The sequence below is a fragment of the Schistocerca nitens genome, chromosome 2 (genome assembly GCF_023898315.1).
Source record: "Schistocerca nitens isolate TAMUIC-IGC-003100 chromosome 2, iqSchNite1.1, whole genome shotgun sequence".
Lineage (NCBI taxonomy): Eukaryota > Metazoa > Arthropoda > Insecta > Orthoptera > Acrididae > Schistocerca > Schistocerca nitens.
The window spans coordinates 263,545,588-263,559,253 of NC_064615.1; positions in this window are offsets into that span (position 1 = coordinate 263,545,588).

Below are 13,666 nucleotides of genomic sequence, written 5' to 3' on the forward strand. Positions count from 1 at the left end.
ACTGATAGGACCTGATTGACTATAGACAAGTTAAACAACTGAGATAAATCCAAACCAAACAAGTTCACTGCAGAAGAAGACTGAAGGACGTAAAATGACACAAGTTTTGTTTGTCCCTTGTATGTTGCAAGAAGGCTGCACTGTCCTAACACAGGGATATTCTGACCGGAATAACTATTTAACTTAACATTTGCGGCACGCAACGGAGGTGTGCCCAGTTGTTTGTACGTGTCTTTATTGATCAGAGAAACTGCAGCTCCGGTATCGAGCTGGAATGGGATCACGTTGCCATGAATGTCCAAATCGACAAAAAGTTTATTGTCCTGCTGACGACAAGAGCGACTGTCTCGTGCAATTTGAACTGACACTGGTACAGAATGACTTGCTAATTGACGTGATTTCCGGCGACGTCGACGCACACTTTTTGTGGGACGAACACAGTCACTGTTAGAGAGAGTGGCACTGGGTGGAGTGGAATGAACTACATAAATGTCCATGGGCGAATGTTCATGAGCCTGAGTATTCGTGGTTCCATTCCGATTCCAGCGTGAAGCAAAGGGCCTGGAATGGTTGTTAGTGTCCGATCTGAGCTTTGTCTGGCAAACACTCTCAACACGACCTTTTTTATTACATAAGAAGCAAATAGCTTGGCGTGACGGGCAATTTTCACGCGAATGTCTAGTAGCACACCGCGGGCATGACTTTAGCACTGCATTTGCCTGCTGGCGCGGCAAACGTAGCGAAGAACTTGGCGGCAGCTGCGCGGACGGGCGCGAGGGCTGTTTACTGTTCCGTGCAGCGCGCCCGGCTGGCCGGTTAATGTGACACACTGCTGGCGAAGTTGCAAATGATTCCTGAGCAAAGTCAAGTGTGTCTTGCCTATCCAATATGTCGATCACTTGTTGAAGGGAGGGATTGACTAGTTTCAAAATTTGCTGCCGTATATGAACATCAGAAATGTTCTGTGCAATTGCATCACGTACCATAGTATCTGAATAAGGGAGTCCACAGTCACACTCAAAAGCACATCCCTTGTAAGGCCTTGCAAAGTTGCAACCCACTCCCGATTAGTTTGACCGGCTGTACGTTTGGTACGAAAGAAAGTATACTTTTTTGCAACTACATTGACGGATTCCTTGAAATAGGCATCTAATGCCGACAAAATTTCTTTGTAGGACAGAGTTGCTACGTCGCGGCGGGGAAATAATTTCACTATCAAACGGTACGTCTGCACCCCTACACACGCCAATAAGTGAGGCTGCCGCTCGTTACCTTGAATTCTGTAGGCGGCGAGATGGAATCCAAATTGGATTGACCACTCCGTCCAGCTTTCCATCGCCACATCAAACGGACGAAAAGGTGGTGCAACTGCGTGTTGTGGCTGCGGTAGCGGTGGAGCGGCGGCCGCTGCATCGATTTGCAGTGCACGTTGACCCTGGACGAGCTGTCCAAGGGCATCCAATAAGGCCTGCGTCTGCTGATTCTGCAAGCGATAAAATTCGGACAGTACATCTGGAGATTGTGGCGAAGCCATGACACAAGTAAATTAGGGCATTACGAACGCTAAATCCTCTTTTGAGACTCGTCGCCAAATATGTTGTGTCTAGACAATACAGCCTAGACACAATGAGAGGAAGCCGAAAGGCACGCGCTTAAACTCACGCAGGCTGGCGTGAGGTCTGAAACAGGATACGTAATGAATGCTATAAAGAAAAGTACGTAGCTTCTGGAATACTTAACATTAATCCACATTTGTAGAACATCGCTCTTGATGATACATTAATAGAATCTCAATATCAATTGAATACGGCACCTTGCTAGGTCGTAGCAAACGTAGCTGAAGGCTATGCTAACTATCGTCTCGGCAAATGAGAGCGTATTTGTCAGTAATCCATCTCAGGCAAAGTCGGCTGTACAACTGGGGCGAGTGCCAGGACGTCTCTCTAGACCTGCCGTGTGGTGGCGCTCGGTCTGCAATTACTGCCAGTGGCGACACGCGGGTCCGACGTATACTACCGGACCGCGGCCGATTTAAAAGCTACCACCTAGCAAGTGTGGTGTCTGGCGGTGACACCACATTATCCTGTTGGAATTTGAACATTGCGCCATTTTTCTGGGGTGGGGAGGGGAGGGGGGCATGGCACTTTCCCACTGTTGCCAAGTCTACACCCCGCCAACTTATATGACATCGTTACTGCCGTCTTGGATACATCTGCCAACAATGCAGAGTGTGCCAGAAAGGCTTTTCTCTAATACTGTTGATTTCTGTATTCTTGGGTGTTTTGCCTTATTTTCTGAAAAATCACCATTTCGGTCTTTGTTATGTTTATGTATCGGTAGCAATTGAGAGACTTATACCAAGTAAATTAACAAACGACAGAGCTGATCCTCCTTGGTACACAAAATGGGTTAGAACACTGTTGCGGAAACAACGAAACAAACGTGCCTAATTTAAACAGACGCAAAATCCCCAAGATTGGCGATCTTTTACAGAATCTGGAAATTTAGCATGGACTTCAATGCCAGATGCTTATAACAGATTCCACAACGAAACTTTGTCTTGAAACCTGGCAGAAAATCCAAAGCGATTCTGGTAGTATGTGAGTATGTTAGTGGCAAGAAATAATCAATGCCTTCTCTGAGCGATAGCAATGGAGATACTATCGAAGACAGTGCTACTGAAGCAGAGTTACTAAACACAGCCTTCCGAAATGCCTTCACAGAAGTAGACGAAGTACATATTCCAGAATTCGAATCGAGAACAGCTGCCAACATGAGTAACGTAGAAGTAAATATCCTCGGAGTTGTGAAGCAACTTAAATCACTTAACAAAAGCGAGTCTTCTGGTCCAGACTGTATACCAATTAGGTCCCTTTCGGAGTATGCTGATGCATTAGCTCAATACTTAACAATCATATACAACCGTTCGCTTGACGAAAGATCCGTACCAAAAGACTGGAAATTTGCACAGCTCACACCGATATTCAAGAAAGGTAGTAGGAGTAATCCGCTAAATTACCGGCCCATATAGTTAACGTCGATATGCAGCAGGATCTTATAACATATATTGTATTCGAACGTCATGAATTACCTCGAAGGAAACGGCCTATTGACACACAGTCAACATGGGTTTAGAAAACATCGTTCCTGTGAAACACAACTAGCTCTTTATCCACATGAAGTTCGATTCCATATTTCTGGATTTCCAGAAGGGTTTTGACACTGTACCACACAAGAAGCTCGTAGTGAAATTGCGTGCTTATGGAATATCGTCTCAGTTATGTGACTGGATCTGTGATCTCCTGTCAGAGAGTTCACAGTTTGTTGTAATTGAAGGAAAGTCATCGAGTAAAACAGAAGTGATTTCTGGCGTTCCCCAAGGTAGTGTTATAGGCCCTTTGCTGTTCCTTATCTATATAAACGATTCGGGAGACAATTTGAGCAGCTGTCTTAGGTTGTTTGCAGATGACACTGTCGTTTATCGACTATTAAAGTCATCAGAAGATCAAAACAAACTGCAAAACGATTTAGAAGAAATATCGGAATGGTGCGAAAAGTGGCAGTTGACCTTAAATAACGAAAAGTGTGAGGTCATCCACATGAGCGCTAAAAGGAACGTGTTAAACTTCGGTTACACGATAAATCAGTATAATCTAAAAGCTGTAAATTCAACTAAATACCTAGGTATTACAATTACGAACAATTTAAATTGGAAGAAAAACATAGAAAATGTGGGGGCGGCTAACCAAAGATTGCGTTTCATTGGCAGGACATTTAGAAAATGTAACAGACCTACTAAGGAGACTGCCTACACTACACTTGTCCGTCCTCTTTTAGAATACTATTGTGCGGTGTGGGATCCTTACCAGATAGGACTGACTGAGTACATCGAAAAAGTTCAAAGAAAGGCAGCATGCTTTGTATTATTCCGAAATATGGGAGAGGGTGTCACAGATATGATACAGGATATGGGATGGTCATCATTAAAAGAAAGGCGTTTTTCGTTGTGACGGAATCTTCTCACGAAATTCTAATCACCAAGTTTCTCCTCCGAATGCGAAAATATTTTGTTGACACCGACTTACATAGGGAGGAACGATCATAAAGATAAAATAAGGGAAATCAGAGCACGTACGGAAAGATATAGGTGTTCATACTTTCTGCATGCTATACGAGATTGGAATAATAAAGAATTGTGAAGGTGGTTCGATGAACCCTCGGCCAGGCACTTAAATGTGATTTGCAGAATATCCATGTTGATGTAGATGTGTAATTTGTGTTCACTGCACCATTTATCTATCTTCTCAATGACTTTCTGCAGCTTCTGTATATGTACTGATGCTACAGCTATGTCGTCAGCGTATGCATATATGTATACATCTTCTTCATTTTCTCCATTTCGCAGTACTTCTTCAGTATCAAGAATGTACAGCAAGGGACTCACTGGGTTACCCTGTAAGACTCCGTTCGATTGAAGATTGAGATTCGAAAAAGAGAGGTTGTCTTATATTGGGATTAAGTTGTATTTGAGGATTGACTTGATTATTCCTGCCCATACACCCATCTTCTCCCATTGTGTTTTCTGGTTTTCGGACTATGAGATCTCTTTCCTGTAGGCCAAAGGCTTTGGTAAAGTTTATTAACACTGTGAAGAACATTTGTTTCTTTTGTAGCCCTTCGTCGATGTTGTTTATAAGAAGTCTGACTGCTGTAAACGTTGATCTTCCAGATCTAAAGCCCATTTTTGGTTCTGGGAGGTGACTGTTCACAAAGGCTGTAAATTATTGTGTGATTGTCTTTGAGAACATGTTTAACTGAGTATTTTCTAGGGCTATGCCTCTGTACTTGTTTGTGTCTGTTGGGTCTCCTCTACCTTTGTAGAGAACTTTTATTATCGAGAGTCGCCATTGAGTCGGAATTCTTCCAAGTTCCAGGCATTTGTTGAATAGTTTAATCCATACGTGTTGGAGAGCTGCTTTCCCATCTTGTTCATTATATATATTATCAGGACCTGCTGCTTTCTTGTTCTTCGCTGTTTTTATTACTTTTACATCTTCTTCATTTAGAGGTTCCCATACACTGTCGATTTCCTCTGTTTGATGTTGTTTCTCTTTCTTTGGGGGTGTTTAGATTCCTCGTTTGTTCAGTATCTTACTGAAGTGGTCTTCCCATTCCTTCATGTCTATATTTGGTGTATAAGCCCGTCTTCTTGGTCTTGCTGCTATGTATGGGTCTTTTTCTGCTTCATCCGCTTCCCTTTTTGTCTCTCTTTCTATGTATTCTTTTTGCTTCCTTTCTGTTAGATTTTTTTAATATTTTCCTCCCTTCCGCATATAGTTAGCATGTTTCCTCGCCATGCTTGTTTCTTACTCTGGGGAGAGTCCTTAGAACAATGTTCCTTTTGCCACAGCATTCAGCATCGAACCTTCTTTTTGCCATCCTTGTTTTTGGGTTTGTTTATATCACTGAATTTTTTAGGAGGCCTTCTGTTTTGTCTGTTGCTTTTTCAAGGTCTCCTTCCTCTATTAAAGTTTCTGTTTGTGTTATTTGTCCTTGTTGATGTGTTATTTTTTCTTTGTGTGATTTAGTGGGTCTTTCTTGCTGGTGGTGAGGTGACGTCATTTATTTTTATCTTCATTGGAATGTGCTTTTTTATAGGAGTGATCGAGTCATGCCATATTGATTGAATGCTTCCTTGTATTTCTGCTCTTGTTAATGCGATATCAATGATGCTTTTCCCATTATGGCATGTATATGTAGATATTTGTCTATCGTTCAGTAGGCTGAAACCATCTTCTTCTAGGGCTTGAATGACTAGTCTCGTTTTATAGTTCTTCGTGTCTATTTTGCAGTTGAGATCGCCTGCAATAATGGTGAGTTTGCTGTTGCATTGTTTGATGAGTGTGATTATTTCGTCAATTATTTCTAATGCATTTATATGCAGTTGGAAATAGGCTGCAGTTATATTTATATCTGATGTTTCTACTATTTTCTTGTTTTATGACTTTTTTGGTGGGGGTCATCCAGGGTTTCAGTAGGATAGATATTCCCTTCTTTGCCATTAGGTGAAAATTGTGGAAATCTTTATGTTGCTAGTGTCTATCAGGAAGGTTTCTCTTAGAATTGCTAGATCCGAGTTTTGCAGACTGTCTGTTGGTGTTAGATTAAGAGCACTTTCTATTCCCTCTGTATTCCACAAGACGTCTTTTATTTCTTGTTCTTCTGGTTTTCTTCTTAGTTCAGTTGAGCTCTGCTCCCTCTTCCATTTATCTTCTTAGGAAACGAAATAGATGAACTTTTATGTTTTCAGGCTAGAATTCTGGTTCTTGTGTGATTTGTAGATCTTCAAACGGAATGCCTACTTTGAAAGCTTTTTTGTCGCCCATTGTGTGCAGTTCTTCACATTCTAGTTGTCCCAGTATTCGGTTCTTGTTGAGGTATTTCACTACTCTATCAGTTGTGGTGATTTCTTTAAGTTACCGATATATACCCATGCTGTTGTTTCTGCTGCTAGCATTTATTCGTCTTTTTTGTACCGTTTATGGTTTTATTATTACTCTGGTTTCTTCTCCTGTCCCAGCTCCTCCCTACCACAGTACTCCATGATGGTCCCTCAAGTTCATTAACCTGATTTTGGGTTTTATTATGTTGCTCATGTGCGTTGATTTGGACTTGTTGCTGAGTTTGTTGCTGGAACAGAGGATTTCTGTATATTGTCGTTCCCCCAATTTCAACTCTGTTGTTATACTTAGTTTGTATGTTGTTTCCATCAGGTTTGGTTTTATCTGGTTCTAAGTGACTTTCCTTTTCTAGAGTTTTCTTTATTTGCACCTTTATTAATATCCCTATACCAATTTGACATACATTGTCTCTTAGACAGTAATTCAGTATGTTATGTTTATCCTGAGAGATGGGGAAAGAATATCTAAATGAAGAAGTCTCTTCCTTACAGCATTGTGCCGCTATGATTTTGGATCCAGAGGTTAAAAATTTGGAAATCTTCTGCGATTGATGTGAGGGTCAAAACTACATCGTTTTCAGGCTCATCTACTATCTTGTTCTTCATTCAAAGTGTTTTGAATCTATTAAAATTCCCAGTTAGAGGATATTCATATTTTGAAAGCAACAAAGACATGGGCCTCAACAGATGTAAAACAAGAACTGAGCTTCCAAAGGACTGCACAGACATAATTAAAGATGCATAAGTGAAACTCACTCCTTTTGACATTGTGAAGTTCATGGCTTAATGATCCATGAATATACTGATTTCTTGCAACCAAGATACTGATCAAAATGCCCATTTCCATTTCGAACTGTTAAGGAGATGAAGATAGAACGTTATCATCCAAGGTTTTGCACACATTGTGACACTCACAATGGATGCTGGATGAAATCAGTTACCAATTGCTCCTGCTGGTTGAATGGTAGCAGAACTAAAACTTGAATATAGAGAATTTATGTTCTCATCATCCTGTTATGAAGGTAAGCTATTGGAAAACTTAGTCACAAATACTTTAATTAAACTAGATCATATGATTGTCTGAAATAGCAGTTCCTGTATTGTAATAATATGCCTATTGAGATACCACGCTTATAGAAGATCCCATGTCTGATGTTTCAGGACTCCTACCCATTGCCAAAGAAAAGCATCATGATGTGCAGGAAATGTAAGTGTTCTGTATCATAACAGGCAGTACACTGTGACCAGAGCTCATGTATCATGCAGATATAGAACAGATAGCAGCTCTAAACATTACAATTACAATACTAGTGCAGTATTTATTGCCTGCACACCTCCACATTCTTTGCCAAGGTACTACTTTCCAATGCGTAGGGGGGGGGGGGGGGGGTAGATGTCGCCCTCTGAGACACACACATTGGAATTATGACTTTTTTGATCTGATGTGTAGTTTTCATGATATTTCAATGACTTCAGTTAAAGTGAACATCCCATATATATAGCATTTGGAGAAAAAATTGCAAATGAACAATGAATGTTGCAAAACATTACAATTACAATACTAGTGCAGTGTTCATTGCTTGTACACCTACCTAGTATTTGGAGAGAAACTTGCAAATGAACGATGAATTTTGCAACCACAACAGGAAAAATGAAATGATCCTGAATTACAGAGAATGTAGAAGAAATGTTAAAGCTGCTGTTGCCTCGCACGTCAAGCGTTTTCCAGAGATATCTCACTCTCGTTTATTCTTATACAAAGTTGTGAATGTCTTAATGTCTGATGGCAGCATACAAACCCACAAAAGGAAACACAGCAAAGTGTTACAGGAGAAGCTAACGAAATAGCTGTATTAGCGGCAGTGCAACACAACCCACAGACAAGCGTCAGGCAATTACACCGTGATTCCAGTATATCTGTAGGTAATATTCTCACAATACTGCATCATCGTAAATATCATTCATGCCATGTGTCACTGCATCAAAAACTTCAGGGGGTCGATTTCTGTAACCAGGTAGCATTTTGTGAATGGGCACATCAACAAATGTAAACGACCTCCACATTCTTTGCCAAGGTACTACTTTCTAATGCGTAGGGGAGGGGGTGGGGGTAGATGTCGCCCTCTGAGACAAACACATTGTTATTATGACTTTTTTGATCTGATGGGTAGCTTTCATGATATTTCAATGACTTCAATTAAAATGAACACCCCATATATATAGTATCTCCTAACACTGCCCCACCTCAAATATCTCTGGAACAACAATAAATATGTAAAAACGGTTTTCACCAGCATGAACATACGGCAGGGGCTTAGGAAACTAAATACTATGCGGAATTTTAAAACGTAAGCAAATACTATTTTCAACACAAACTTGTGCATTTTTAAATGGACACCCCAATAGCATGAAAAATCACAAAAATCACAGCGTTGGTTGCATCGAAATACGTCAATTACATCCTGAGAATTTGCGAAGCGAAGTTGATGCTTGAAATAAATGAAGCTCACAGCATGCGCTCATCCTGAGACTATACTATTCCTATGTGCACTCAATTCTTAGTTCTGAGATCCTTTTCTGGGTACTGAAGGCACAAAACATGGACAACATTTGTAAACTGCAGAGAAGGGCTGTAAGAATAATAACTAGAAGTAATAGTGAGGCTGAGTGGCCAAACAGTGCCAACCACATATGGAGGAACATGACAGTGTCACTGCGGTGTAAGGCCAACAGACTGGAGATTGACATATCTGGCCTTGACACATCAGCCAACATTATCTTGCTGTGCTTGTATCGTGAATGGTTGAAAGCAAGGGGAAACTGCGGCTGTTATTTTTTCCAAGAACATGCCATCTGCTGTATGGTTAACATACAACTCCACTGTTTGGTTAAATGATAGTTGCGCCCTTGTGGATAAAATATCCAGGGTGATGCTGGGGGAATTACCCTAGGAAATAAAAGACTATCAGTAGTAGATAAGTTTTGCTATTTGGACAGTAAAATAACTGATGAATGAAGTAGAGAATGTATATAATTTTGATTGGCAGAGAGGATAAAATGCTTCTGAAGGATATGAATTTTTTAACATTCAGTAACATTATGTAAAACATTATCTCTAACTCAGTTAGTTTTTTAATCTCTTTCGAGACACTTATGTTGTTGAGCTTCTTGATTAGTATTCATTTATATAGAAAACTTTTATTAGATTTTTTATAATTTGTAAAGTGACTTAAGTCTCAGATTGGATACAGTCCACAGACTGCTTTAGCAGTCACTTTGTAAGGTCCGTTTGGTAATGTATCTATTCTATTTTCCAAAACGTATCTTTTATCATCATAAAGACTCAATGCATCCTTGATTATTACAACAGTGTGTCATTGGTGCTTATCACTTCGAATCATATTAATTCTTCTGTAATGTTCTCTATTGTTAAACACGCAATCTTTATAATCTTCTAAGCTTATTCTACTTTTGACAGTAAATTTCTTAACTCCTTTAGATTTTTTCTCTATTTTAGCACCAACTTTATAAGCATACATTTTTGCTCTCAAACCACAAAATTATTCCATTATTTTTCCATTGTATTCACCTCATTTTTCCTACAACTTTCTTGTTAACTTGTGGATAATCACTAGTATCAAATTTATTAATCATCGATTTCATATCTTCATTAAAATCTTTAGTTTCTATATTACAGACACAACTGTTCGTATCTTGATAACACAACTCAATATTTTCTCTATATTTCAGTTTCATTAGTCTATAATGAAAATCATATATCAGTTCTTTAGATAAATCAAGTACACTCATACCAATGTAGATGGGTTTATTGGATGAAAGTTTGGTCTTATTCATATGAATAGAGCAATATTTTCATTAAATATAGTTCTTGCTTTAAAGTTTGGCTTTGCTATTAATTTATCACATTTTTCTCCAGCTGACATTAATTATATATCCACTCTGTTTCAAATATTTTCCACTGACTAAATTATTCATAAGTTTATAGAAATCGTTTTCAAAACCATTTTTGGCTTTAGTTCTCATATCGGTAAATAAATCTATACACTTCCTTTACCAATCTGATTGTTTGAATGTTAAAACTCTATGTGTTTTTGTTAATTTCATTTCTAATGATAAATACTGCTTGTGATTTCTATGAGGGTTGGAACTTAAATAGTGGCAACTTGCGAGGTGCTGGGGCTAGCAGTGTATTTAACACTAAATTCTTCGAGAATCTTCATATATAAATGATGCTCTAAGCCCCCCCCCCCCCTATTCTAACTCTGACTTTTGCTGTTGCACATGGATTAAAAAGAAACGTGAACCGACTGTAATCGACCCTGCAAGTGGAGTAGAAAAGAGTTTGGCACCTGCAATAATTTAGTTTGATAGACAATAATTAAATAAGGGAAAGTTTCAGTAACGTAGTGAGAAATGAAAGGGTTGCTCTACTGATTAACAGAACGAAAGTTCTGTCCAAAATAACAATATGATTTATTATGACTAAACTCAAAATAATAAACAAAACACATGAAACATTTACAATACATCAAATTGGTTCAAATTGGACACTCAAATAAATGCTGTGAAGGTGAAGTTCTCCAAACTAGATTGTGACATTTATGACGAAGTGGTATGTGGAGCCAATTCCTTGCAACTCAAATCTTAAGAGAAAACACACACTGGAGAAAGAAATTTAAGAAAAAAAAACAAGGTTCGTGGGGTGTCAAGTTGTGCTTGCACATTGCACAATGTTCAAGACTGTGCTGAGAATGAGGCACTAAATCACATTGCTGGAAATATTCGAAGCACTTCACAAATTCGTTAGTTTCTCTGAGGGGTTTGGTATGTTGAGTCATATGCATTGATGCACGTGGTTCCATTTCTTGAGCATCGGAGGGGGGCTTTTGGGATGGGGCCACAGTACTGGCATCACATAGGGCTAAACGTCAGGTGTTGTTGTTACATTGTTGCAACAGCAATAGGGTGTGCTGGAGCATCTGCAGTACGCTGTTGAGATTGCAGCAAGACCCACGCATATGATCACGGCAGTACGGTAGGAAGAGTTAGGCTCTACTCATGTCGATTAAATGTCTCTGAGGTCTACTAGTTGGGATGCATCACTAATCCAGGTCTCTTCTCTCCCTGGACAGTACTTTAATTTTCTCAATATTGCAGTTCGACGAGGGATGAGGGCATGTGGAGTGACTCCACAAGTGTGTGAGGTGATCCAGACAGGATCGAAGTAGGAGCGACGATTGCTACAACTGCTCTCTAAGTGAGAGGAGAAGTTAAAAATGAGACAGTTCATTTGTCAGAGTTTGTGGCATGATACTGATTTGTGTATGCAGATCGGCCAATGCTAGTGAGTTGTAAACACTCAAATAGGTGATTATATAGCATCCCTTTCTGTCCTGAGGCACATGAGGCGCAGGTTCTGACACCTTATGTGATCTTCGTGTACTCACGACAACGTGGTCTGCCGCAGGGAATCCCTCCAAACGGCTGCCACGTCCGGAGAGCTAGCTGGCTGTTGCGTGCTGGTCGCGTGTCAGTGTCAACAGCCAGCCACACTTTCGCTTGTGGCCCGGCGAGGGCTGTCTGCCGCCTAATCCCTCAGGTATACGGCCCGATGACTGACAGCTTGTAGGACCGGATGCTCCCACGCCCTTCTCGTCAGGTGGCGCGCTGACGCTCCCCTTCTTGCAGGTAGCCGATGACCTCTTGTTTTTGCTCCGCCTGGCCTCTGCATTGCCACGATTCCCGTCATCTGCACAGTTCTGACAAAAATCTTATGCCTAACTTTTTCCCATGACCTTCTATGTTATAATAAATTTACATAACGATACATTGATGGTCTGTCATTTCAGACACTCTTATTTTAATTTTATAGTTATTAATCTATGGCTATCACTATAACAAAATCTTGGTGTATCTAATCTAGACATGGAAATAATTTATCTATATATTTGTGTAAAGCACGATCTCCATACTGTACATGATGTGTGACAACTGATGCTATGTATTGGATGAACAACAAAATTTGCGGGCCTGCACTAATATCACTATTAATTATATAGATCGACAGTAGACATGCTCAAGAATTAACTACCATTTGCCAACGACCTACATTCTATGTCTTTTGATTAAATTATGTTGTTATGCAGGTCGAAGTTTTACTGTGCTATAAAGAACATGCAACTATTCTACTTTCGCTCGCCTGTCGTCCTTCCATCTCGGGTCTGTGATTTGATGACCTGAAAAATAACATCCCAACAGGTGCGCGCCAAACATTCCTACTTGTGGTAGAAAACCCCAATAATATTAATCTAGTTATTGTTAAATCCTACGGTTTAACTTATCCTAGTATATCATACTTTTTTTTTTTTTTTTTTTTTTTTTTACATAATTCCTGTTACGCTGAGATGTCTCGCTGCTCGCCGCTATTGACGACGACAGTGATGTGCGCGCCATACGACACGGTCTCCGAGTTCTCACTATGCCTCACTGAAACTCCAGGGATTGGGTTAGCCATAGCTGTACAAGGCAATAAATTTATAGTTGAACTTAATTTTGTCTGTGATGCAGTTTTAGCGATCAAAGCGCCCCTTTCCAGAGACAATGTAATATGACCAAGCCAGGACTGGTTCCCGTTGAGGGATTCCGTCGCCCACCACACACCAGCTACACAGTATGTCACGAATCTCCAAGTATAATTCCTTGGTTATTCATCTGTGACGGCCACGAGCAGCACGCTAAGTCCCCAACCAGCACATTGGCATGGTAGGCTTTATGCCCGTATTTCTACCGTCTAGGGCACCATTGGAGTCAAACGCTCACGGAACTTGCAAGACAACGATGCTGGCGCATCTCTGCCAAAACTATACTGCCCATATTCATCCTCGAAATCACGCAATATACCACAATCGTGCAGTGCACTGACGCATGCCTGCAAGCATTGGTATGAACGTCTCACGAACTGGTTGTGGCCGCTATGGAGCGTATCACGACATCCCAGAACGCTTCTAGGAGCACGTTCTTGTATGCTCCCGTTTGTGCGACATCTCCTCACTCATCATTATCCCTCAACATGGACACCAGACAGGAAAGGACAAAAACATTGATCATGGAATGGTAGTGCCTCCTATTCCATCGACGTTGGAAGTCGCGAACATAAACAAAAAAAAGACTAGCAGCCGTAAATTC